Raw genomic sequence first — 25,412 nt, forward strand, 5'->3', positions numbered from 1 at the left:
TATGGCGGTAGTAATAAATATCTCATGTTTGTTTATTCAAAGAATGCTGTATGATGTAAAAAAAAAATTCGCGTTAGGTCTTCTATACAATTGAAGAGTAAAATTAGAAATGTTTCATTGTTCCTATATTTCACTTTCGTTAGCGTTATTAAAGTTTATTAATGACAATGACTTTGAGATGTGAACTGGGATAAAATATAATCCTTAGAAATGTTTGTGTGTTCGGCCATTTGCTTATGTGGACGCAAGATAGGTTCGTTCTCCTTTCTTCATTTTTCACATACTTTTTAAAAGTTACCGTGTGGATAGTATAACGCTTTCTATCAACTAATTATATTACATCGTCTAAATGGAGGGGATATACGAGTAATTTCGTAAATAAATTAATGAGGAAATGAACGTGTTTAAGGATGACGTTTGTTTTATTTCAGACAGACCTTTGCAAGATGTTATCTGATTAGTGGTTACATTAAACATTTTAATTAATTAGAACCAAAATATCTCAGTGCGCTTTATGCCGCTCTTATTTTAATACTCATTTCTTCTGTATCTGACGTGCAAGACTTCATTTCCTACCAGTCCTTCACCATGAGCATAGTGGGGACCACGCTCAGGAAAACCCATATTCAGTAAGCACCTATTTTGCAAGTCTTTGCCACGTACGATTGCATCCACCCTCTTTATAATCTTCCTTTGGTCCCCGGCCCTCCACGTGAGCACATTTCTACACAAATACACAAAAAAAAACTCGAAATCCTGTAGGGAATAAGTGGAAGGAAGTTTTATAGCTTGCGATAGTATCGACTATAACATAAGATAGCTATCGATTGTGGCGTGCGATTCGCTTAAGCTGGAGGCTACTTCCCTGTTCTGCTGAAGTACACTTCACCCGGTACATGTATCGATTCTCTCGCATGGGCAAAAAATTGGGGTGGGAGGAAGGCAGGGCTAGAAATGATAAACTAAAGGCAGGCGAAGAAAAGAATAAATGAAGTGTTCATATATTTTTAGCGTTTCAGCAGTTAGTGAAATTGTTTTTTAAGGCGCAACTATGGTAGGCCTGAAGTATACTCGTTGAAAACGTCGGTGCTGTAATGGCACGTATGCGCTATATTTGAAACCTTAGATTATAATTTTCTTTATAGATGGCGTTCATTCTTGAATTAGACTCTGCAACTCTTATCCTTACTAGGATATGGTCTGAACAGTGTTAGGCCGAGAATCTTCGAAACGTCGGATTTTTACTCCTTATCCCAATCCCTGGATTAGACCCTTCCATCGGGCCCGCCAGAATATGCGTTTTCACCTCAAGACTAAGGCAGAGTCAGCTCCCGAAACGTCGTGACTTCGCTTTTCGGATATTGAAGTTCAGAGAAGCCACTATACTGGGTGTAAAGTGGTAGGGAGTGGAACCTCCCATTGTGAGACCTCTACATTCAAACGAGTACACAGAAAATTTCGTACAGATGTTCCATGCCTGTAGCTGGATTTGAACCCTAAATTCGTGTTGTAACAACCTAAGACATGGGCGTCATACACAGTTTGAACACACGGATCGGACATATTTCCATACGCTGGATCGATTACATTCACCGCGCGATATAAATCTCTCTCGAACATCGGGAATTTCACTCGATGTGTGCCGGCGTCTACGTTGTTGCACTGTCCTGTGTTGGCAGAGAGGTCTTCCTATTGGTCAATCCCCGTTCGAACAGACCTATCAAATGTCTTTATAGAATTCGAAAGTCACCTTCATGATGGAGGAAGTTTCTTTGAAACAGTTGATATCTATCAGACTGCACGTCGCAGTGTCTCAGAAGACTTCGATTTTGATATGAAATACTTCCAATAGGACGTGGATCATGAGCAGATACCGCCTTGAAGAAGTTGTCAGAAAGGGACTGTGATTGTCACAGATGAATTTCTGTAACATACTCTTAGTTTCACATGGGAGGAATAATGCTAGATCTTCAGTTACTCAATTGTTTGCTGCTACGTTATTTGCATAGTAAAGGCAGACTAAAATGGAAGGTAGTAGACAGAGTAGGCGAATTAAGGAAGAGACAACGTATGAAGATAACACGTGATATATAATGTTGCCCTGGGAGATAGAGAAAGACAGAGACAGAGAATAAAACCCCGAGAAAGTGAAATGAGAGGAGGGAGACCTAGTGTGAGGCACGAGGTATGTTCTCTAGGTAGCTTCACGTAAATGCTTACAGGGTTTAAAGAGCTAGTCTAGTTTTTGTGTGTATGTGGATGAAAGTAAATTTATTCCACACTCTCATTAGCTGCGGGACATACACACACACACGCACGAAACGACCGTAACTAATCGATGTGGAAAGTGTACCCAGAAAGGTTACCAACTCACTTAAGTAATTTGTTAGATACCGGGAAATGTGGACTTTTCGAGAGCAAAAATCTCTCTCTGTATTTTAAACTGAATATTTTATCTTACGATGCCGTTTCTATGCGTTTCGTAGTTTGATGTCGTAAGAGGGCTATTAAAACGCTTATAGATAAAACTGGTGTGCGCATATTAATGAATTTAGAAGGATATATTTGTTACTTAGACATTTATAAAGTACCTGCTTGTTCGCAACGTATTTTTTGAATACATGATACAGGAAGCCAGAGCCTTATTTTCTGGCACACTGTATCCGCAGTTTTACTGTGTTCTTGTTAAGCCTCGTACAAACTCCGTGGCCCCCAAAGCTGGTCTGCGGATCAGAGCGTACGTACACTTTCATTGGTCTCAATGTGGGTTCAAGTACGGCCAGTGCCTGACAGCTGCGGCTTCAAGATAAGGGAGGATGCTACGTACAGACAGACAAGTTTTGCTTTCAGGATGCAAGTCTGATTCTAGACTGCCTGGGCCTGAATCTATAATAGGCTACAGTCTAGCGAGCATCGTACGACTGATTGACTTGATTAAAGACACCTGTTAAAAAGTGTGTATTTTTAACGCTCTTAACATTATTTCAAGATGTTTTAGGGCGGTGAATAATTTTTTAGATTTCCGTGTACAACTTTGCATCTTTTTTACTCTGCGTTCTCATCACAAGTTACAAAAATTCGTCTCTTACCTTCGTTATGTACGCCCGTTTGTCTGTCTGAATGCTCACAATAAATCTAGAAGTGTTGAATGAATGTTACATATTAAGGTTCGTAGTTTATCAGAAATTCGTTGAAACTCTCCAGTTTTGGTTGAAATCAGACAAAAATAAGAATAATTTCTTCGAAGTGACTGGGTGGGTCCCGTGTGGAATGACCAGCGGGGAATCCCCAACCATTTACAAAATTCAAAGGTCACATTCTGATGGAGAAGCCAGAGTAGGTACGTCATGCGCACGTTTCCTAATTTGTTCCTTCTACAGTAGGATTTGGTATAATTTTATTAATATCTACAAATACTCATAGTATACTGCCAATCAAAATACACAAGGACAAATGTAAATTAATAAATGCAGACCGTTTAACGAGTAAAATATTAAAATAGATACGGACTGGAAGAGGTTGTTTTGAGAATGGACAGTGTACAGTAGCTGGCAAACAGTCTGTTTTGATTAACGATAAGCGTTTAGGATTGCATTCTTAAGTTAAAGGTTCTAATCCGGTTACCGGAAATTCTGACCGAATGAAGTCTTTAGTGGCTGCACTAAAACTTCTGTGACTTTCTATCGCGATTGTAATTTTACATACTCCACGGTATCTTCGTCCTATATCTGTACGTGTTTACCATTCATAACCACTTTCCTATCTATGTCGACTCTAGATTAATGCAAGTGAAACAAACCAAGTACCTAATCAGCTGATTGAATGAAGACAAATTCTGGGTGAAGTCAGTATTAAAATCTATTAAAGTCAAAGGACTGGTAATATATATATGTATGTATATATATATATATATTGTCGGTAAGACACTATTGGGGCGTGGTAGGTTTTTCGCCCCTTATACATTGGATTTACGTTTCATTACTTTGAAACGGGCCGGAAAATTATTTTCAGATCGTAACTACAGTAGTTTGAAATAATGGAAAAATTTTCGATACACGGAGAACGCATTCTGAAATAGTTTTCCGCCTCTTTGAGAAATTATTTCCCGATTTTTGTATGAGTTTGGCATCGCTACTATATACTTTCCGTTCCCTTTGTCGACACAAGTAGCTTAAGTAGGTCTGCTTCGTTCCATGATGGTTGTTTTTATGTCAGGTAGCAACGCATTATCGCCTCATGACATAACAGTAAAGCTCCCATATTGTAGAAGTGTCCTGTTGCAATATTGCCCCGAATTTCCGGCTCTCCGAACACATAAATGTGACCGTTGTACTTTCTTGTAGAAATTGACTGAAGTTTCAGACGTTCGTACTACCTCCATTATCGTCCTGATGATGGGGGCAGTACGCACCTCTGAAACGTGTGTCATTTTCTATCAGACTACACGGTACTGCCTCCAAGAAGACAGCCAGCTTCATGCTCACCGCCATATGGACCTAAAATCTCATCATAACACGTTACATGGTTTTCCTCAGTCCATTAGAATATTAAGATAATTCTACAAGTAGCCCATTATCACATCTTCCTTTAAAGTACTAGTCGTTCCTATTCAACTTACCATGTTAGTAGACTTTGTACACCCTTGAAAACAGTTCGATAAATAAATTCTTCTTGGGAGGCTAATAAAGCCAACAGCTGGACAAGAAATTTCCAACCTTTTATGAAACCCTAAGGTTCATTATCGTGTTCACGACATGTTGAATACGGGACACCCCCCCCTCAAAATTTAGGCATGGGACGCTGATTTAACGTCCTTCACACAAAATAATAATGTATACAGAAGAAGCAGTAACTGGAAATTGGACAGAATTATATTCAGGGCCCAAGAGATATTTCAAGCCTGGTTGACTTCGTACTTGGAGTGTTGAGTAATAGGAAGATAGTGTGTGTAAGTAGGATTACAGGAAATTAAGTAGTCTCACGGTGAATAGTCAACTAACGTTTCTGTGTGGCGTCTGTGAAGTCTTTCGTAACTAGTACAATAATGTCAGTCATTAAAAAAGTAGAATTTCATATTATATATGCACGCTCTATGTAAATAATATTTTCTAAAGTACTCTTAATATGAAGAAGATGTTTGAGCATAATTTGTAGGTACTGCACAGAAAATGTGTTAGGGAATATAACAGAAAATGAGATAGGAGAATTAAGGATTGATATACGAAATTTCTTATCAAATGAAGAAAGTCATATATTGTTTGACTAATGGATGGTGCTCTAAATTAGTAAACCAAGAAAATCAGCAAAATTACAGCAATTTCATAACCGGAGTTAACTAAATATTCATAATTTTATCAATTCTCAGACTTAATTGTATCGTCAGAATTTTAGCAGTACCAAGAAAGAAACATCTGTGAGACAAAACTAATGAAAATTAAATAAAGCGTAAAATGGCCTACTAAATCTATATTCAATAAAATCTTCTCGGGCGATCAGCCGCGTCTTATGGTTAAATAATAAAACCGACGTTTCAGGGATAAAGACGGTCCGTAAAACGTCGGTTTCATTGTTTAACCATTTGACATGGCTGATCGCCCAAGAAGATTTTATTAAAGTTGTACTTTTAATAAGCTGTTACGACACAGAATATGATTTTAAGTTGACGAGAGGAAGGATAACCTTTGGGGTCATTCATTAGGAACATACTGGGTTGATGAATTCACACTGATTGAAGCTCAGGTCATACAGCAGAAAGTTTTGATGAACTTGAAACTGGTATTAAAAATTTAATGAGCTGTAATTAACTGTGCTATTTCTCAAAGTGAATCTTTTAGGTGAACGAAACAAAACTAATAAGCCCCTTGTAGATAGATTGTATGATACAAAGGATTCGTGATAAAAATACGTGCATTAAAAATGTGTTTCTTTTTCAGTTTTTGGTTTTTGCTATCTTTTTAATCATTCACCACCTTCAATTGAGATTATATTGTACAAGTTATAAGTTAGCTGGACAAACATCGCATGCCTTTTAAGAGATTAATTTATGAATATTTTCGGAACCCTACAGTGTTCTCATTCCACGTATTTAAAGACGTGCGCAGATACACAAAATACATATGCAAATGTAATAGTTTGACGGACTTCTTATTGAGTTTAAAGTGACAATTTGTTCAGATTTAAATATAATTTCTTAAGCACATTGCCAGGAGAAGTTACGCACAGAAGTTACATAAGTATCTCCTAAGCAAAGTCTTTCAACTAAACTCAGGCACGCGACCTGCATATCATTTAAGGGGATTTAAGGTTCTCGCAGCGGTGAAGACTTTTGACTGTGGTTTTGTGGGTTATGGAGCCTTGTATTCTTGTAGCTGGTTACCATCATTTGTCACTAACGTCCGTTGAATTGGTAACTGCATGGTTGTATTGTGTTACAACCCAGAAGACCATATTGTACATCATTTGAATACTGTCTCGTTTTAATGGTGATAAGGCTAAATCATAATTGCAGATAATACTGTTGAAGGCTTTCGACGTCACTTCAGACATTTTACCTGCATTTTTTTAAATAGTGACACGTGATATATAAGGATAAGAAGAAGAAGAAACCATTTCGAATTTTGCTACGAGGTTTCTTACATCACTCTCAAGTAGTTAGTAACTTGTTAAACCAGTTGGATATGTGAAATCGTAAACTGTCTCCGCATTTTTATACTTTTTTCTGCTTAAAAAGGAAATTTAGTATCACGCCTCTTATTTTTTCTGTCCCGCTTTGCAAATTATAAAAGTAGGAAAAAGTTTATCCAGTTTTATGTGCGTTGTAGAAATGCTAGAACGGAGAAATATCGGACCCGTCCACGCAGCGCCTAGCAATGTTGCGCGGATGTGTACTAGGTCTGTTGGAGGGTGGAGGTGTGAATGGGTGTAAAAGAAACCAAGGGATAAAGAGGGAGGAGGAAAATGAAGGGAGCTTGTAGGGTGGCAAAGTTGAGTCGCGAACTTTGGAGGTTCAAGGTAAGGGCGTATGTTGTTTTGTGTGGAGGTAGTGTTAAACACACAATATGGCCCTGGAGAGAAACACAATAAGGTGAGCAAATTAAAATGAATCTCCGAACACTTCTTTCTGGAAACATTAATATATTTTTTCAAGCGTTTCTTTAGTTGGATGGTTATAGAGTTTATTAGAGTTCGAATTTCTCCCGCGAATTTGTGGGACAGAAGTGTGGAAAAACAGTTAGCTGTCTTATGATTACCAAATTCTAAATTCTACATTGTAGTATTCATCCATTTAATCCGGTTACAATTAAGACATTATAACATAATTATTTTCTTTCGTTGTAAACGCAGGGCGGATATTTAAGGTGACATAGAAGTGGTAAAGAAAGTGTATCACTAAGAATGTCTTAATGTTTTCTTCCACATTACTCAAATCACGGGTGGGAATAGGCTGACAAGGTTACGAAATATATTACATTTCTTTGCAGATGCCAAAAGGGGAAATTTAAGGATTTCACGACGGTGAGGATAATGATTATTTTCTTGTTGTTGCAATTGTGTAGACTCGAAGAGTCTACACGGTGACAAAGTCTAGAAGAACATCATCAAGATGCAAGAAATGTTATTGCAAAGAGATGATTAAATTTATCCAGGTTTGAAGGAATGCATTCTAAGAGTTCTGCTTACATGGACTGTGTTCATTTCCGCATGATAACAGGAAATTTATGGTCAATGTGTGTTTTTGTGCTTCTTAATACCACTTTGTCTTCTAGCTACAGAAAAAAGTTGCAATGTCTTATGGGGAATCCGGTTTTATTGATGTCATTCCGTATAGGAGCTTCAAGGTGATATAAAAATCCATATTTGTATTGTGCATGTAGTCCGGAGTTCTGTAATTTTATTAATACTTCAATTGAAAGGAATCGCTCACAAAATAAAATATAGTTATTGATGAAGGAGGAATTCCCACCCCCTCCCTCGAGGTGTTCTGCAGAAAATTCTGTAGCCAGAGACAAACCTTTGCAGTGGGATTTACAAGAACTGTTTTCCGCCCTTCTTCCTGTCTCTTGCCGAATGATTTATGGCGCACTGTGTATTCCGTCTGAGGTTCAAGTCAGCTTTAACTTCAGCCCAGTTCACTCATTCATGACAAATGAATCACACAGACGTTCTAATCCCAATCATAATACGTAAATCTTGAATTCGTAAAACATTCCAAGCAAACGACGGTGCTCCTCTGGGTTGGAGTCTACATACGAGTCTACACGGCGTTAGAACCCAGAACAACAATAAATTTAAGCACTTCTGTGCACTGAAGTAGAATTTTAAGTTTCAGTGTAGTATCTCTACTGTTAATTAACGCTGCCAAAACCAAAACTCTGTTTCTCTAAAGTGTGTAAATCATAGCTTATGATACGTCTTTGGACGAAGTCCATAAAGTGAACTCATAATGGGGATATATGTTTATTTGGATGTTTTATCTCTGGAAGTAAGGAACGAATTTTGATGATATTTGATATTGAGTGCCTCTGTTGTCAGGCGAATAAAATTTTAATTTGTATTAGACAAGTAAGCCCATAATCTGTAATTTATATTGAACTTGAAATGTCCCCTGAACTCGGCATATCACATAAAAATTTGAGCGTGACAATTCTGACGGTTGGGCTGAAATTTGGCGTTTGAACGTTGTGAATAAATGACTTCTTGCGCGAGTGTTGTCTTGAGGTGTGTCTGATTGGCTGACGACAGTCATGACGAAGGATTACTGGGAATTTCTTCAACGCGGCTGCGCAGTTGACCGGTGATTCCCCGTGTGGTGTTTCCCTATACAGTCACTTTTTTTCTGATTTTAACCAAAATTGGAATATGCAGATGAAGTTTTTTTTAAACTTCACATAATCAAATTTTGTGAAAATCGGTTCAATGCTTCTCTAGTTACATGCTGAGAGACACACGGCGAAGCAAACAGACGTCTTTTTAAAAAAATATTTTGCGAATACGCCCAAATTAATTTTTTATCACACAAATAATAGGCATAACCGTTTAACTCCTATGGTTTGTTAGTGTTCTACAAAGGATCGCGTGTCCTAGCATTGCATGGGAATTTGTTGTTGGTATTCAAATTAAAATCTCAACCGTTTCGTTCTTTTTTTTCTTCACGAATGGGAGGAGGGGTTGAATTTTCCCGCTGTTTGCAACCGATCAAGAGAAGGCTACTTGAAAATTCGATATCGAGAAATTGGCAGTCACATTATCGTTTAAAAAGGTTCCCCTATTCCTCCGTTGAAGCACGCTTACAACCCATAAATCAATCATTATATATGTATGTATGTATGTATCCACTCAATGCGACCTGCTATTATCTCTTTTTATATGTATAATACAGAACTACAGAAAATTGCACTTAACGAAAAAGGGGATTTTTTTTTCATTCAAAAAACAACAGTAAAACTTCCTCACTTTTTCCCTTCAGTTCTTCGCTTCCCTTGTCAAACATCCCTCTATTGTAACCCTTTGCCCTTTTCAGCTCAGTATAACAATAGCGAACCCTAGCAAACATCCTGTCCAGTTGGAATGTAAAGTTGTTTGTGGCTAAAGCTGGTTCACACTGTAGGGTATTCTGTAATAAAAATCAAGGAAGAAAACTGAGATAAGAGGAGAAACTTTGGTAAAAACACGCCCATTAATTCTAGAACTGGATTCTAGCGACAAATAAGCTTCAGTGAAAACATTCTGGTGGAAGAACAAAGAATTAGCTGTGGATTATCATGAACAGATGGTTCGAAGCAGACGCTCAAATTGCCCTAATGACTGAAGGAGATAACACTCTTTGAAGTCGGTGTCTGTTTTGCAATATTTATGATAAGGCTCTTTCTCCTGCTAACTGTGTTTTGCAGGACGGATGAAATTGCTTTGCAGACGAGATAACTTCGTAATCTGTACAGCGACCTCGCTTATTCAGATGCTGGAGTAAGTGATGCTCCGTTATGCGCCTGTAGGAGTAAGAGAAAGTCTTCTCGAGCTGCAGAATTACATGTAGCAGTTTCTCTTAAGAAGTTATTAGTAACTTAACGAACCAAGAAATTCGCCGCTTCTTATTAAACCCGATAACTGATTGCAAATTCCCTCCTGAGACACATCAATTCCGTATACTCCCTCTTATACACTTTGAGATCAATTTTAATATTATCCACGCCTAGGTCTGACAGTTTGTATCTTCTTTCAGATGCATTTCTCATCTGCCCCACTGCGTGCTACTTTCATCACCCATATCATTCTTCTCGAATGGTTAGAGAATTGATCAGTGATCGTTATAGGTCCGGGCAGGACTGTAGAAAACCACGAAATAGATGTTTTATATAATCTTAACCACAACTGAGATTCTAACCTCGTAAACTGAGGTACTCTAAGGAGGTCATGCCATAGCTTAGGTCGGATTTTCATCTCGGAGGCTTGTTTTCGCACCCAGGTCAGTCCATGTTGGATTTGTGAGTTCTTCGGTTTCCCCCTGTCATTATCATTCCACCGCTGCTCCATATTCATTAATTTATTCACCGTCTGCAGGATGGACAATGGACGCGTTAGCGGCTGCAGATTCACAGAAAGAGTCTCGCCCCATCGCAACAGAAAAGGAAAAGGTGCTCAAAGTTTGTAATATTTCGGTCATCTAAGTGACGTGATCCTGTTCACGTTCAAAGGGGTTGTGATACTATTGTGTGCAGGGGGAAGAAATGGGCATGTCCTGAATTGCAGGGACACATAATTAATGATCCTGTGGGAGAAGAAGTCCCTCAAGCCATACAGGTAAATGTTAGCACCTGTCTGCCGAACTTTCGATTGTTCTGGAACAACCCACAGAACATTAAATCGCGACACTACAAGGAACATTGAAGCTCTAATAATGGATATAAGAGTACGTACAAGGAAACAAGAAGGGTCTCATGTCTTCTTTAGGAGAGTATTTTCTGCGCATACGTAAAACCTCACTCCAAGTCCCTGTCAGTAATGTCTATTGCCATACCAACAAACTCCAGTCTATTCATTTCTGTCGTCGACAAAGTAAACTAATTGTTTTGCCAAACGGACTGTTTGTGAATGTCACGTAAATTGGCATTTCGGAAACCATTGCTCTCCAGTTCGGTAGTTAAATAGATGTAAATATTAAATAATTCAACACCACGGATGTTGAATGATTGATATTGTAGTTCGGTACGACACTAAAAAGCACGGTTATGTCAAAATCCAACATTCTGATTTCCTGTACATTGCAGAGAAACCGAGTTATTGGCATTGGAATGATAATACAGATTCCAAAATCCGTGTACCTATAACCAATTAAAATCAAACATTCCGAAGCAATTTAAAACAATGTTTGGTATTAGTTTTATTGATTATTCGGTGCTGACAAACAGGAACCAATACTCTTCCGGTATGCGACATTCCGAGTCCATACTGTGTTTAGAAAAGCATGAAAAATCTGCTCTAGTTAGTTACCAGAACAAAAGAACATATTTCGTATCAACTATCCACTTCACAGTTTCTCTCAGTAGAATTATTATCCATCCATTTGCCTTTATAAATCTCTTGTAGAACGAACCATATACAGCTCGGCCAGTGGATCCAAACCCTCGGAAAATATGCGAGGTATATATAAGTGGAGACTTCTCTTCAATCCCTGCTCTTGGGGGGGGGGGGGGGATCTTCCCCCCCCCTTTCATAACACCCTAACTTGAACCATGAAAATGGAGACAGCATATTTCTACAAAACGCTGGTGTCTACCCACAAGACCACACGCCGTCACAAACCAGAGGAACAATTTCGATATGTTTTTCCTGCCTCGTTACATTACAAGGCGCTTATTTATAGCAGAAATTAAACATCTAAGATAAGTACTGAAATCTGCATAAGGACGAATGTCCGGTGTTTTTGAACAGGATAATCAACCTTCGTCTACCGTACATGACAAGACATTTCTGGACTAGCTTAGCGACTATTAGCTTTCCAAGGACTTTGATAAAGTTAAAACAAATTCAATATGGACACAGTAGGTGGGATAATAAAAAGAGAACATATAAGTGAATTTTTAGGAGCGAAGTTTTCTGGAGAAAGAAAAACTTTGCTTCAGCAGGTCCTCTTTCAGTACGCAGACTTATAAACCAATTTGAAACCTAGGAGAGGGCAAAAAAGAAGATCGGGCGTTTGTAAGTGGACTGGGAACCTAAAGTTTTGTCACTACGGTCAGCACTTTAGGGGCCGGAGTGACAAGTTCGGACATGGGTCGCCCCACTGGAAGTCATTTGACCAAGTAGAAGTTACTATACGCGCAAGTTATCTTGAGAGATGCCTGCCTGCTCGCCACTAGGTCTATCCGGTCGCGTCAAGGTCACGCGAGCAGGCGTTCTACTGACTGTTCAGAAAACATCGGCAGATTATACGGTTATTGTCAATTATCTCCTTCTCATTTGTAACCGTGAGTTACTTCGTTAAACCTACTTATGCTGGTGACAGCCATCGTTGACTTTTGTCACAGCACGCAGTGCTTTGGGCAAGCGGTCGAAATATCGGAGCCAAGCAAATGTTTCATACACGACCCGAACTGTAACCTTCTTCCGTTCCTACCCTCTTCTCCTTTTGTAAATCTCCCATCATTCGCATCACGATAGAAAGACGTTTGAATATAATAATCGTAATAATAATATAACATATGTCACTGTTGGGTTATATGACAAACATTTCCTTTACGTTCTTCAATATCTGTGCTCTGACGCTGTGCTAATACAAATTGAGGGACCTATATATCGGTCTGTTAACGTCAATGTCCTCCTTCCACTCGTCTCTTTGTCGTCGCATCCTCGACTCCTCTTATCCATCTGGGACTCCATTGCCATCCACTCCAACACTTGTATGGGGGCCGTCTGTTGTCTGTATTTCTTTGGACGCCTCGGAAGCTTCGTTTTTGTACAGTCAAGATTAGAATTTTGTAAACCAATTTTTTTCTAATTACGTGATATGGAATTTTCTGTCTTTGGTGTTTTTCCTATGGTCTCCAAAAATCCATTTGTAATGATAATAATTTTTGTTAGTTTGATTTTAAAAATCAAAATTCTGAATCATATAATGCAAGTTTCGTGGGGTTTTTTCCTACAGTTTCTCAGTTTTTATTGTCATATTTTGATAGCTCGTAGAAAATGCTCAAAACGAAGTGGAGATATTAGTATCTTGGGCCCGAGAGAATGAGGTTTGAAATTGTTACGGCGGTGAAGATATCGATGTTTTTCTCCTGGGTATTAACGCCGTGTCGACTCCTAGGTCGATACCAACGTTTTGGAGAAGCATACAATCTCTATCTTCAAGAACTGAAACCTTACAAATCCAGCATCTGTAGTGTATTTTATATTCAACGCCCTACACTGAAAGATGATGTCTTGTTTATAAACCCCTATTAACTCTGTTTGACTTGGCTATTATGTATTGTCATTTTACCTTCTCACATGATCAAAGGGATATCTGATAGTGCGAACTTCAGCATTCCAGGAACGTCTGCCTAAAGAATGCTTCTGGAAAATTAAAGTTAAGGAAGAACTGTGAACACATCAACGTGTTTATTAAGAAGACAAAGATAAAACAAGACAAAACTGGAGATAGAAAATTGCTTTCCTTTGCTCATTAACGTTCGCCTTTATTCCTAACTTCATCTTTTTCTCTGCTGTTCGAATCTATTTGCTCTTATGGAAGAGGTTCCTCATTCCTTTGTTGAATCTGCCGTACAAAACATACATATGCATAGAAAGCAGTCTTGTCAGATGTATGCTTATTGGTTGCTAGGTAACTTTAGTCATTGTTATGGAAAGTTCAAACTTTACTTAACCGTTCCCTAGCTACCTGTTGTGTTCGAAATAATTAGGTTGTTTCATTGAAGTTGTACGTGTGTCGTATATTAAAATTTAAACTTCATAAATATACTCTGACTAAAAGCAGTTTCCTGTAGAAATGGCTGTGCAAGTTGTCTCTCTGTGGGGATCAACGTGGTTTTCTGTTGGCGTCATGACAAGTAACCATAATAGTAAGGGCAAAACTTTTAAAATGGTAAGGTAATCGCCTTTTATACAGGAAGACTTTTGTTCGATACCGATTGGGTCCACTACAGATTTTCTGCGTCACCCTTAACCGTGTCTCTCTCAAAGTGTAAAATGTTCAAATGTTGATTTTCTCTTGGGTACAAAAGTACTTCAGCACCCTGAGGACGAGGACGAAGATGGTTCTCGAACTGCTGGTGTTTTATCCATTAAACCATCTTACATGGCTGGTCGCCGCGGAAGATTCAAATCACACGTAAACTTCAGGGCTCCATAAAGGAGAGTTGAGCTACTATTAGCTTCTTAATAAAGAACCTTCTCCACGTATTTAACAAAGCTATACGTAAACTACAATTCTTTGTTAAAATTCTGCGCAGATTAGAAAATAAATTATCCTTAACTAAATGGTGAAAAATATTTGTTGATTTTAATATTCTTATTCTCATCGTGAAGGAGCTTAAATATGAAATTTAATTGGACTTGGTGTTCCGGCTGTGTGAGTTGATAAACTACTGTGAGCCATTCTACTGAGATCATCTCATTTACCTGGAGTCCTTGTATTTCCGCGGGTTTGTATGCCAACATTATACACACGCACGCACGCACAGTGCAGTTGATTGTACATTCCTTTGGTTCATTATCTGTGAATGGGTGTGGTGCTGAAAGAGCTTAATTTTGCCGCGTTCCGCTTTCGGGGGCGCTGAAGGAGGGTTAAAAAAGATTGTGGAAAGAGGGTGCAAGAGGGTGAAGTCGAGTTTAAACAACATTGTTTTATTAGACAGGAGTGTACAAACTTCTTTCAATATGAACATGGCTGTCTTCTGGGTTGTTGTGCAGTGTAGTATGTTAGAAGTTTACCGACGTTTCAGAGGTTCTTGCTGTCTCCATCATCAGAGCGATGAGTCTGGTAGAAGCTTACCGACGTTTCAGATAGAGTTATTTCTGGCAACTTATCTATAAGAAACATGTTCAAAGAGATGCTTTGGAGTGATCCAGCTAGCAGTTGCTTGCAGACAGAACCGAACCAAAATAAATAACTTTTTCAGGCGTCTTATAATATTTCTTACTGGTAACATGATTTATAATAACGACGAAGTTAAAAGTGAAGACTTCCTTCGTAAATCTGTGATTACAAAATTGAATGCCTTCCGGCACGCTTATGCACGTGTCTGCAGGTTCTCTGGTCTTCATCACCTTTGCAATATAAAGTCTTCCACACACTCCTCTCGCTACTGCTTTGCCGCTACAAACAGATTTGCAACCGGTACTTTGAATTTCAAATAAGTCTCCATCAGCCTTGTTCTCTGTTGTAATTACTGCGTTGCGTGTCACGTAGTATTGTCTGCCCTCCGATCCGTCATTTCATATGCATAACATCCAGCGGACTGGATCTACCTGCCACGGCTTATATACCAGTGACGTAGCATCTGCTTGCATTTATGAGATGCACCTGATTTAGTAATTAAGGAACTCGCCCGGACGTGCTGACACGATAATCCGCTGCGTCAAATGTCTGTTTTTAGCGGATTTGCGCACTTGGTACGTATCATATATTTGTGATGTGGATTAAAGTATTTTAAATGGCCGGTCGCAGTGGCCACGCGGTCTGAGGTGTGGACCTCGTGCGCTTGGGCACTGGGACCGTAGGTTCGATTCTCACTCAGGGCATTGATGTTTGTCCGCGTCTTTCTGTGTTGTGTTGTCCTGTGTAGGTAGAGGCCTTGCGACTGGCTGATCACTCGTTTAAGGAGTCCTACCAAAAGTCTAATAGGATTAAATGAATGAATGTGTACCTCGACACCTGCGGGCAAAAGTGGATAAAGACTAAAATAGAAATCATTGTGTATGAAAGACGGAGAAGCATTTTTATGTTGTTTTTTTGTTGTTGAAATTATTAAAATATATCTCTCTTTGTTCTCTGGGGTATCAAAATTGTAACTTTCCATATTCTGAGATGCAATATTGACAAGTTTCACCAAATATAAAGACAAATAATTGTGTGTTTATTTTTTTAGTTGTAAGAAGTGTTTGTAGTTAGTATGTCCAGGTAATGTCGCCAGGAACTTACAGCTAGCACTTGCCAGCTATAACCGCCAGATTATTCTACTATCGGGATCATGTAACTAACCAACCAACAAATCGGTCTAATTAATTATCTGACAGGCTTTGTGATGTTGGAACCGTATGCTTCACTCCCTATAATGCAAATTCTGTCTATTGTATTTACATGTTTTTGCTAATTACTTCCTTTTGTTTGAAATGTATTATATATTTTTACATCACAGTAATGTGTCTGTATGTCGTAAGTGAACAGGTCATTGGAAAAAGTGTATAAGGTTTCGATTACCGGCAGGAAGAGTGATATTCTGTTTGCCACAACATCCAAATAATTGCTGGTGTTAATAAAATTTTATGTCAAGTTTGTACTTGAGATGAAGCAGTCGGAACGTTAAACCAACCATTAACCTCTGTTCTTATGCCGAGTTTAAGAATGTGTAGAACTAAATCTTATTAGTGGGGTACTTAATTAACTTTACCTTTTTATAATGAGTAACAGAGAATCTTGTACGTGTCTTGGTCTATAAAAGATCTATATGAGTAAACTGCTGTTTAAGTCAGAGCCCTTAATACTTCAAAGTACATACAATTACTTTCGGTTTAAGGCTAAGCTTCCTAAAGCTGAAGTATACATTTTCCGCCAGCAGGTTATCATAAGTTGAATGTTCCCTTAATGATCCAGACCGTCCACGGAGGTTGAGACTGACATAGGGCAGATTTAGCAGATGAGAGAGAAAATGTACGTGGAACAGATGTGGAAGACTTGTGTATTACTCCTCCTTAATGATACTACCCCTCGGGGCAACCTACCGGGAAACCCTACCGATCTAGCTTCTGCAGTGTACTTCCTCCAGCATCCTAAGTCAACGTCAGCTAAGAAACATGGCCTGCTGCTACTGGGGAGAAATTTTTAATGTATAATTTCCCTTTTAGATGATTTTCATAAAAGGCAAAACCTCGATGATTACACATATGTAACTAAATTATGCTTTGCCGTAGAACGTGTTAGTTCCTCTGCCCTTTCACGTAAATGGTGAAAATTTTTTCCATCACCCTTTGTAAAAAAAATTGCATTCCGTTCTAGTATTTTTTATTATTTTCTGTTTTATTCATGTAAATTCCAACTACTGACTGTTATTTTGCTATTTCACTTTATAAAGATTTATATGTCGTGGAAGGAATAATGCGTGTTATTTTGTGTACAATTGTATCATAAATAGGTATGTACAATTTTGTTTCCGCTGTTCGTGTTTTAATGATCGCAAACATGGAGACGTGTGTCGGATTTGAGGTTCTCACGACGTTGTCTTCTGGGTTGTAGCGCCGTGTAGTCTGATACAATTTTACCTACGTTTCAGTGGTATTTGATGCCCTCATGATCAGGGCAATGAGTTTCGTTGAGCCTGCTTTTGATTTAATATTCGTACCGTAGTACGTTACTGTTTTTCGGTTGCATTTTAAATTATATAACCTGCAAAGGCACCATGTTTACTTAAGAAGAATTATTAAATAAAGTAAGAAATACATATGAAGTCTCCAGTAGCATCCCATTACTTTCTGGGCCTTAGTTTCTCCACCCCTGGTTTATATTCATTAAGCTTTGTGTATATCCGACTTGGGGAGAATCTGGGAATCTGAAAGCACGATATTACAGATTTTAATTAGCGTTGTGATATTGTCGTAAGGTATTAAATGCGTTCAGAACTGATTTTAATCAAACAACGCATTAATAAAGCTGAAGTTTTACATCAACAGCAAGCTACTAAGCTTAGAGACTGTTTCTTTTGAGGTTCCATGGCATAAAAAATAATATCTTCTGATTAAAAAATATCGGATTGAGATTCTCATTAACGCAAGAAGGTAATGTCCGTCTGAGCTGAGAATTTACTCCACATTCAAATAGATACCAATCCAGAAGGTAAACTACAGATCTAATATACAGTATACGGTGCCCGAATTTATAACTTGTGTTGGGCAAGGCCGTGGTCTAGGCAACACGGAGTTTTCCTCCGGGGGCTTCCACGGTTTCTCCGTGGCATCCCAACAATTACTCCATTCACACACAGAAGAAGGCAATAGCAAACCACTTCTGGATCATCTGCCAAGAACGTATATGAACAGGTCCCAGTCCGAGAAAAGGATGGAAGGATCCTGTTCGTCAGACAGAACACTAAATAAATAAAAAATTGAGTTTAGTACATTAGTCGGATCATTGGTAACACACCTGTATATAGTATCATATAGCATGCAGTGTGTTCCAATGGGAACATTTTTAGTAAGGGCTAATGTTTTTAGGACAGCATTCAGCACGTCACAGCCTCAAGGTCGAGTCAATTCACCTCTCAGACAGACAGTACAAAGAAAGAGAAATATAGCGGCAGTGAATCGTAAGGTCGACTTGTTACATTGTTGCATATATTTAGAACGTGAGGCGGAAGTAATAATGTATGGGTTGCAGCCAGAACCATGTGGCCATAAAGAACAGATGTAATGTACATTTATTACATATATTCTTCGAAATAAGTGAGGTTTATTTTTTAGTATGGCAGCTCAAATAGTGACCCTTTTTCTTCCCCCCCCCCCCCCCCCCCGGTTCCTTTATCTATCCTTGCATTACACCAGGGAAAAAAATAAATGAAGAAAACGTGTTCTTCGTGGATATACAATTTCTTTGTATTTTTTACTAATATATCATTTCTACCACTGAAATAAATGGACTACAGGCTACATTCACCAAGTTACTTGCATTTTATATTCATGTCATTAACGTATTCAGATAAAGGTTTTTTAATATTTCGGCTGGAAATTGGAAGGAAATGAAGTTTAAAATATGGGCCACACGCATCTGTTATCATAATCGGCTTATTAGAATTTAAATGTGGTAAACGAACGTGTCCGTTGGTTAAATAAAGAAGAGACTGGGTGCAGAACGTTCTAGAAGTGATGGAGAAAGCTGAGTTCGAAATGTTTCTTTTCCTCCATGTATTTCTTAAGGAAAATTTTGCATTTTGAAGACAAATGGCAAGAACGTGATATCTGTGACGAGTGACTCGGGATTAGCATACTGACGGGTTGTAGTGGGTTGGCGGAGGGGGTGGGAGGGAAAAGATGAATGGCACAAGCGTCATGGGTGTCAGACCATCTGGTAACATTATGAACCACATTCTTAATTCTGTAATTACCTGAAATTTCGCTCATTAATAAGTTAAAATGATTTTAAGAACCACAGTAATTTGTATATTTACTCCTTATTTTATTTAAAGATTGTATTGAGTCAACCGATAATATGATTATGAACTGTGAAATCGATGGAATGTTAATGGATTTGATTGTGTGGGTGTAATCGAGGATTTTTCTCGATACGAAATTATTTACGCAAAACAGGCTACATTATATTGTACTAATGATGGCATTATAGGCGGAAATGTTAATTTGTTAATTGTTAAATTTAAATGTTAAAATAATTGTGCTGGAGGTTGTTGACGCTCGATTTTGTCCGTGTTATAAACCTGGGATATTTCGAATGTGAAGCAGTACTAGCATGCAGAATCGTTGGTTTAATTTCGTTTAGAATACAAATGTCCTTTTGCGCATGTCATTCTTATTGCATATAAAGGCCTTTTATTGATAGACTACATTGAATTTATCTTGTCTCCGATTTTACTGATTCAGCTTACAAATTGATATGACAAACATTAGAAATTTTATATGACTTGAGGATTTTACAGTGACTGTTTAGTGGTAAGATCTTCGCTGACGATCAGCCGCATCGGAGAATTCCAACGTTTCGGTAATTTTTGTATTATAACCAGGTAATATACTTCTAATGACAGACAACCGAATAAAAATTTTCTCTACTTTTTCTTATAACAATTATTAATATAGCCTCCGTTTTTCGATAATTTTTTATCCATTATTTAACTAATAAACAAAGGGAGATAAATGGGATGAATTTGTTTACACCCTGGATACAATCCTGTCTTTTAAAATATATTTAAAGAGTGACGAGATGATAAATAGATTTTGAAATGAATAATAACAAGACGCATATTAGTAGTATTAAATATGTATTTTGGTTATAATTCTGTAATTTACTAGCGTGTATTTGTCATGTTTTCGATGCATATATAAATGAAAGAACTCTTCTTTGCCAGATTTGTCCTGAAATTATTATTTTAATTTCGAAATAGATTACTTTATATGGAAATGTATGCAGAAGCAGACTGAACATTGTTCCACATAGTACACATCTGGTTATTATATAGGTGGTCCAAAAAATGTAATCGTGCTTAAGGGAACTGGAATTTTTTTATATTTTTTCTCGTGGACACATTTGGTATGTCACGGTTTAACATCTAGACAAAATTTCAGTAGTGGAGAGCTGTGCCATTTAAATAAATAATATTAAAATAATATTTGTAAATTCAGTTGCCTGCAGTTCCCCCTCGTTTTTCTTCATCATTCTGTGTTTCATCGTATTGTTATGATGGGTATTTAAACTGGTAATGAACGTCATGCGTGCCAGATAACATATATCCCATATATTTTGCGAGGTATTAAGAGTCGCTTAATACGAATACATTAACTGAATGTGAGTTAGTTTTATGAACTTTTCTTATTAGAAAAGGCAGTCTTGTGGTATTACTATGTATGTGTGTCTGTCCCCCAATACATTTTGAAAATTTTTCGAGATTTATTGTAACTTGGTGTGAATAACGTCTCACCTTTTTAGCCGTCATAAAATTGCGTGCTTCAAGGTCACGGAATTTACTCCATATCCAGCGCTTCTTTCAGAGTCAATAGTACAGAATGGGCTATTAGAATGTGTAGTCATTAACGTTCTTTGTGTTTCATGATTTCTTCACCATATAAATCAAAGTAACTGGAAGAAATTTGGCATAATAAGACCTTTCGAAGAGTTCAATGAAGATGACACATACATGTCAAAAAGTGTAGCCACATAATAATGCAGCTCATAATTATGTGTTGTGTAGATTTAAAACAATATTAATGTTTCGTAATTTAGCTATATATTCCCTTTTCTTCTACCTCTCTCTTAATGACTGCATTTAGACACTGAATGGATTTTCTGTCTCCTTTCACTTCGTTTGAAATCTATTTTTATTATGTATGAAGTATAAATGGCATTTTCCTTCGAATGCTTCCAACTTATAAGACGCTGCTGGTATTTACTGTGGGCCGCGGTTCTGTTCAGTCACAGGAATTAAATATATTCTCGATCTCCACCCCGTTGCATCGACAAGTGAGTTGTATTACTGATAGACTTCGCTTGAAAAACATCAAACGCATTTCTGTCCCTTCAGAATAATAAACTTAATGAATAGTCTACGGTCGCAGTGAGTGTTCTGTGTGTCTGATAATGACGTATAAGCTTTTATAAAGTCGTGGCAAAGGACGGATTTGAAGTATGTATTTTTAATTGGATGTTTACCATACGTTGAACAGTCTGCAGACGCGTCTGTTTATAAAATTATTATCTTAGCTTTCTTTCAGATGCTTTAATTGTATCGTGAATTTAGCGATAAATGACTTAATTAAGTTGTCTTTCTTGGGAAGCTTATAGTCTTATCTACTCGAGACCTTTACTGCCTCTTACGGCACGTGAGTGTTCACAGAATCCCGCATTGATAACCCTGTTATATTTTGTAACATGATGAGATGTGAAATATGTTAGTTGACCCTTCAAACCCCGATGGCAGCCATATATCCTCACCTGCTTTAACAATCAGTCCCTTTTGTATTGATAGGATTCGTATTATTCTGTCTGTAAACAGCATTAACCAGTTAATCTTTGTAATGGTCAAGAGCTTTGTTTTCTTTGAGGTACGGACTAAATTACTCGTATTAATTAATGTTATTTAGACAGGCTTTGGCTGTGAAGCGTCAATCAAGCACACTCTTCTTTCTCGTTATTAATTCTTAAATTCAGTCTTGATCTGTTTGTGCTATAATTTTCATACTCTCTCCACTCTGTTTCCATTCGCCTTATTATATAACGGATTGAAATCAAATGTCCAATGCATTGTTCATGCCTCGTCATTTGCTACCTTCATTAATATTTGTTCATCGTGAGTGTGGCTGGCACAGTTGAAGTTACCTTCATTCGTGACGTGCGGTTGTTGGAAGTTAATTCTGAGCTTCAGTTTCTGCCAATTACAGCACATCACCGTTACCTGTACTTCTCGTTTCACAGCGTTTTGTTTGCAGCTGGATGTCAGAACTAGTTGAGTATTAATGACGTGAAATATCAGTGAATCAACAGATTCTGTTTTTGCTATGGGGCACGCCGCGGTATGAAATCGGTTTAGGTATTTAGAAGAAAAAAAAAATTTGCCACATACATTTTTATGTATCTCTGCGTATGTTTTGACATATACAAGAGTGTTCAGAATAATAATTTTTTTGTGGAAACTGGCACTTGAAAGAAAAAGAAGCAATGTTTAACGTATAGGATAAAAAATAATTATTTATAAGTGATTTAAATTCGTTATTACACTTTTGTTTTGGATACTATGTCTCGAGAAACAAGGGATAATAATTATTTTCATATTTTAACCTCTTCGTCTAGTGACAAATCCTTTATAACGTCTGGGAAATTATTTTATTCGATAAGACAGGAACCAGATAAAACAATAGCTGAATAAGGAAAGAAGACAGACAAGATGAGGAAAGGAGGAAGAAAAAAGGAAAAAAAAATAGAAAGGAAAAAGTAGAGTGATGACAAAAATATAAAGAAAGACTAAGGAAAAGAGACAGGTCTTGATCTAGTGAATAATACTGATGATATTTTTCCTCATGTCACAATTCAGACGGCTCAAACGACGGGAGTAGGATGTCGGTTTTATCACACGTCGTTTTTTTCCCCTCAAGGTTTGGCCACGAGGGAGCTTTTCTGAAATTAACCTCCGACCTTGTGACTTTAATGGACATGGAAATTGTGGCAGCTCCATCTGTTCTTTTTTCAAAGATTTACTGGCGGATGTGGACAATGACGTACGTTCTATTAGTTCCCAGGGTGGCTGGCTGGCTGCCGCTTAAACTGTGGTTTCATATGTTCCGGACCCCTACATTTCCGTTCCTTGATTAGACACAGAAACACTCAGCGTCTGCCTGTTCGTTCCGCCGTAATAAGAACAACAAATGTTCAGACCTTATCTTAATATGGCGACAGTAGCATCGTACCTCCTGCCTTGCACTTGTAGAGAGAACCGTTAATGACGCAGGCATCATCAACTTCTACCCTGATATCTGTAATATCTGTAATTCTACGAATGAATTAAGTCTTGCTTCATCAAAACAAGAAATACCCTAGCTGCTCCGAACTTTCCACAAAAGTACATCATTATACAATATTTAATTTCACGCTTTCAGTCCAAGACTCTCAAAAATGTACTTAAATACTATAATAGTCGTTCCATTTCAGGTTGTAGAATCAAAATTGTTAATGTATTTCTTGGTGTAGGTTACATGTCTGGTCGTCTCATAATACTCTGTACAGACTGTGAAGTTCCTCATTAATTAATTTTTTCCAGTTTATCGTGCTTTTACTTTTTACTGGTACTGAGAGCCAAACGTTTTACAGCAGCGTTTCTCAACCTATGGTACGCGAGCCAATGTTGAGTGGTATTCGAAATAAGTAAGAAAATCAAGAGTTAATATGAACGTAAATAACAGTTTTCCCTGAACGCATTTCGTTATTGGTACATTTAATGTGTTAAATTAAAATTAGTGGTACGCCACCGAAAAAGGTTTAGAACCCCTGCTTTACTGGATATATTTTTTATCGTTTAGCAGAGACATTAATCACTCAGCATGCTGAGAAAATTCCCCGCTTTTTGTGGAAGGATACACAGGATCTCGTCACTCATTTCTGTCCTGCGCAACAGAGAGTTTTCTAGCCAACGCAACCGAGAACCAAACTTCTACCATACGAGTCGGCCCGGCCCGTCTTGACTAGTGGGGCGTCCGCTCGTCCGCCTGAGTGCCGTCTCGAAAAAGAATACACTGTATTTAACAGCCAGTCAGTATTTTTCATGTGACAGAACTAATATGTTTGAATTCAAATTTGATTGTAATGAGAGAATGTGGTTGTGGAACCGACATCAAAAGCTGTCCTCTTGTCACCACACTTCTAGCGAGAATAATTGTTTTAATAATAATGTTTACTGTGGTTTCTGTCATGTGGAGCGCCTGGTATTTGTGTTATAACTCTCTTGGTGTTGTCCGTAATAGCTTGCGGACACTTTTACGTGCTCAGTAACGTTCAGTTCAAATTATGAGAGCACAACTGAATGCGAGCTGGCATTTCGACATGTTTAGAAAATATCTCATCTATACCGTGGTAATAAATATTATTAAGTCATGATTATTTTATTGATGGCGGAACCTTAATGAGAAGCTTGAACTATATTAAAATATTTCAGCGTTAATAAATATTAATATTTTTAACGTGTTTTTCCTTAAGCTTAGCCTACGGGTCTTAACCACATTCGTTCTGTCATTTCATAAATCACGTATTAAAATACGCTTAAGTAACGACAATTAATTTTAAAAATGTAAATAATATTTTATTATTTCTTTTCTTTGCAGGTAAGTTCACGTCTGCAGTCTTCGTAGTGGTAAGCCTGTAAGATGCAATTCATACGAATTATTCGTTGTATCTATTTTAATGTGTCTTTCAGACTAACCCTTTAAAGCTCATTGCTTAATTATATGCACCGCCCACTTTAACAACCGGCAGCTTCACATTTTGCGTATAAATTTTTGTATGGATTTCGTGTAATCCTTAGGATACAACGTTATTCCCCTACACATAATTAACCAATTGACCTTTCTAATGGAGACGCACTCTGCTTTCTTTGCGATTCTGGTTAATTTTTCGTTCATAACAGCTTATTAACCCTTAGAAGCCGGAGTTCATTTAAATGATATATAAGAATTCAGTTCGTACCGCGAAGAAAACACAGCTCTTTACGTTGTAAGATTTGAGGTTTTCACAGCGGTGAGTATGAAGATTTCTGTCTTCTGTGTTGTTGCGCTGTGTAGTCTGGTCGATGTTTACCAACGTTTCAGAGGTCATACTGCCTCCGTCATCAGAGTATGAAGATTTCTGTCTTCTGGGTTGTTGCGCTGTGTAGTCTGGTCGATGTTTACCAACGTTTCAGAGGTCATACTGCCTCCGTCATCAGAGTATGAAGATTTCTGTCTTCTGGGTTGTTGCGCTGTGTAGTCTGGTCCAACGTTTCAGAGGTCATACTGCCTCC

At 37.9% G+C, this 25,412-nt stretch overlaps 1 protein-coding gene and 1 long non-coding RNA gene across 2 annotated transcripts in view; both read left to right on the top strand.

Annotated features, from left to right (window-relative positions):
• Positions 1 to 25,412, top strand: part of Cad87A (cadherin 87A) — a 296,199-nt gene that overhangs the window by 191,059 nt on the left and 79,728 nt on the right. The gene's annotated exons all lie outside the window — the stretch shown is intronic.
• On the top strand, positions 13,876 to 24,776 carry LOC110832671 (uncharacterized). Its single transcript, XR_002544006.2, has 3 exons — positions 13,876 to 14,057; positions 23,941 to 24,169; positions 24,739 to 24,776. It is a non-coding gene; the product is annotated as an uncharacterized LOC110832671 (long non-coding RNA).

The sequence above is a fragment of the Zootermopsis nevadensis genome, unplaced genomic scaffold (assembly GCF_977971745.1).
Source record: "Zootermopsis nevadensis isolate Lab colony 2312 unplaced genomic scaffold, Znev_1.0 Znev_ptg000012l, whole genome shotgun sequence".
NCBI lineage: Eukaryota > Metazoa > Arthropoda > Insecta > Blattodea > Termopsidae > Zootermopsis > Zootermopsis nevadensis.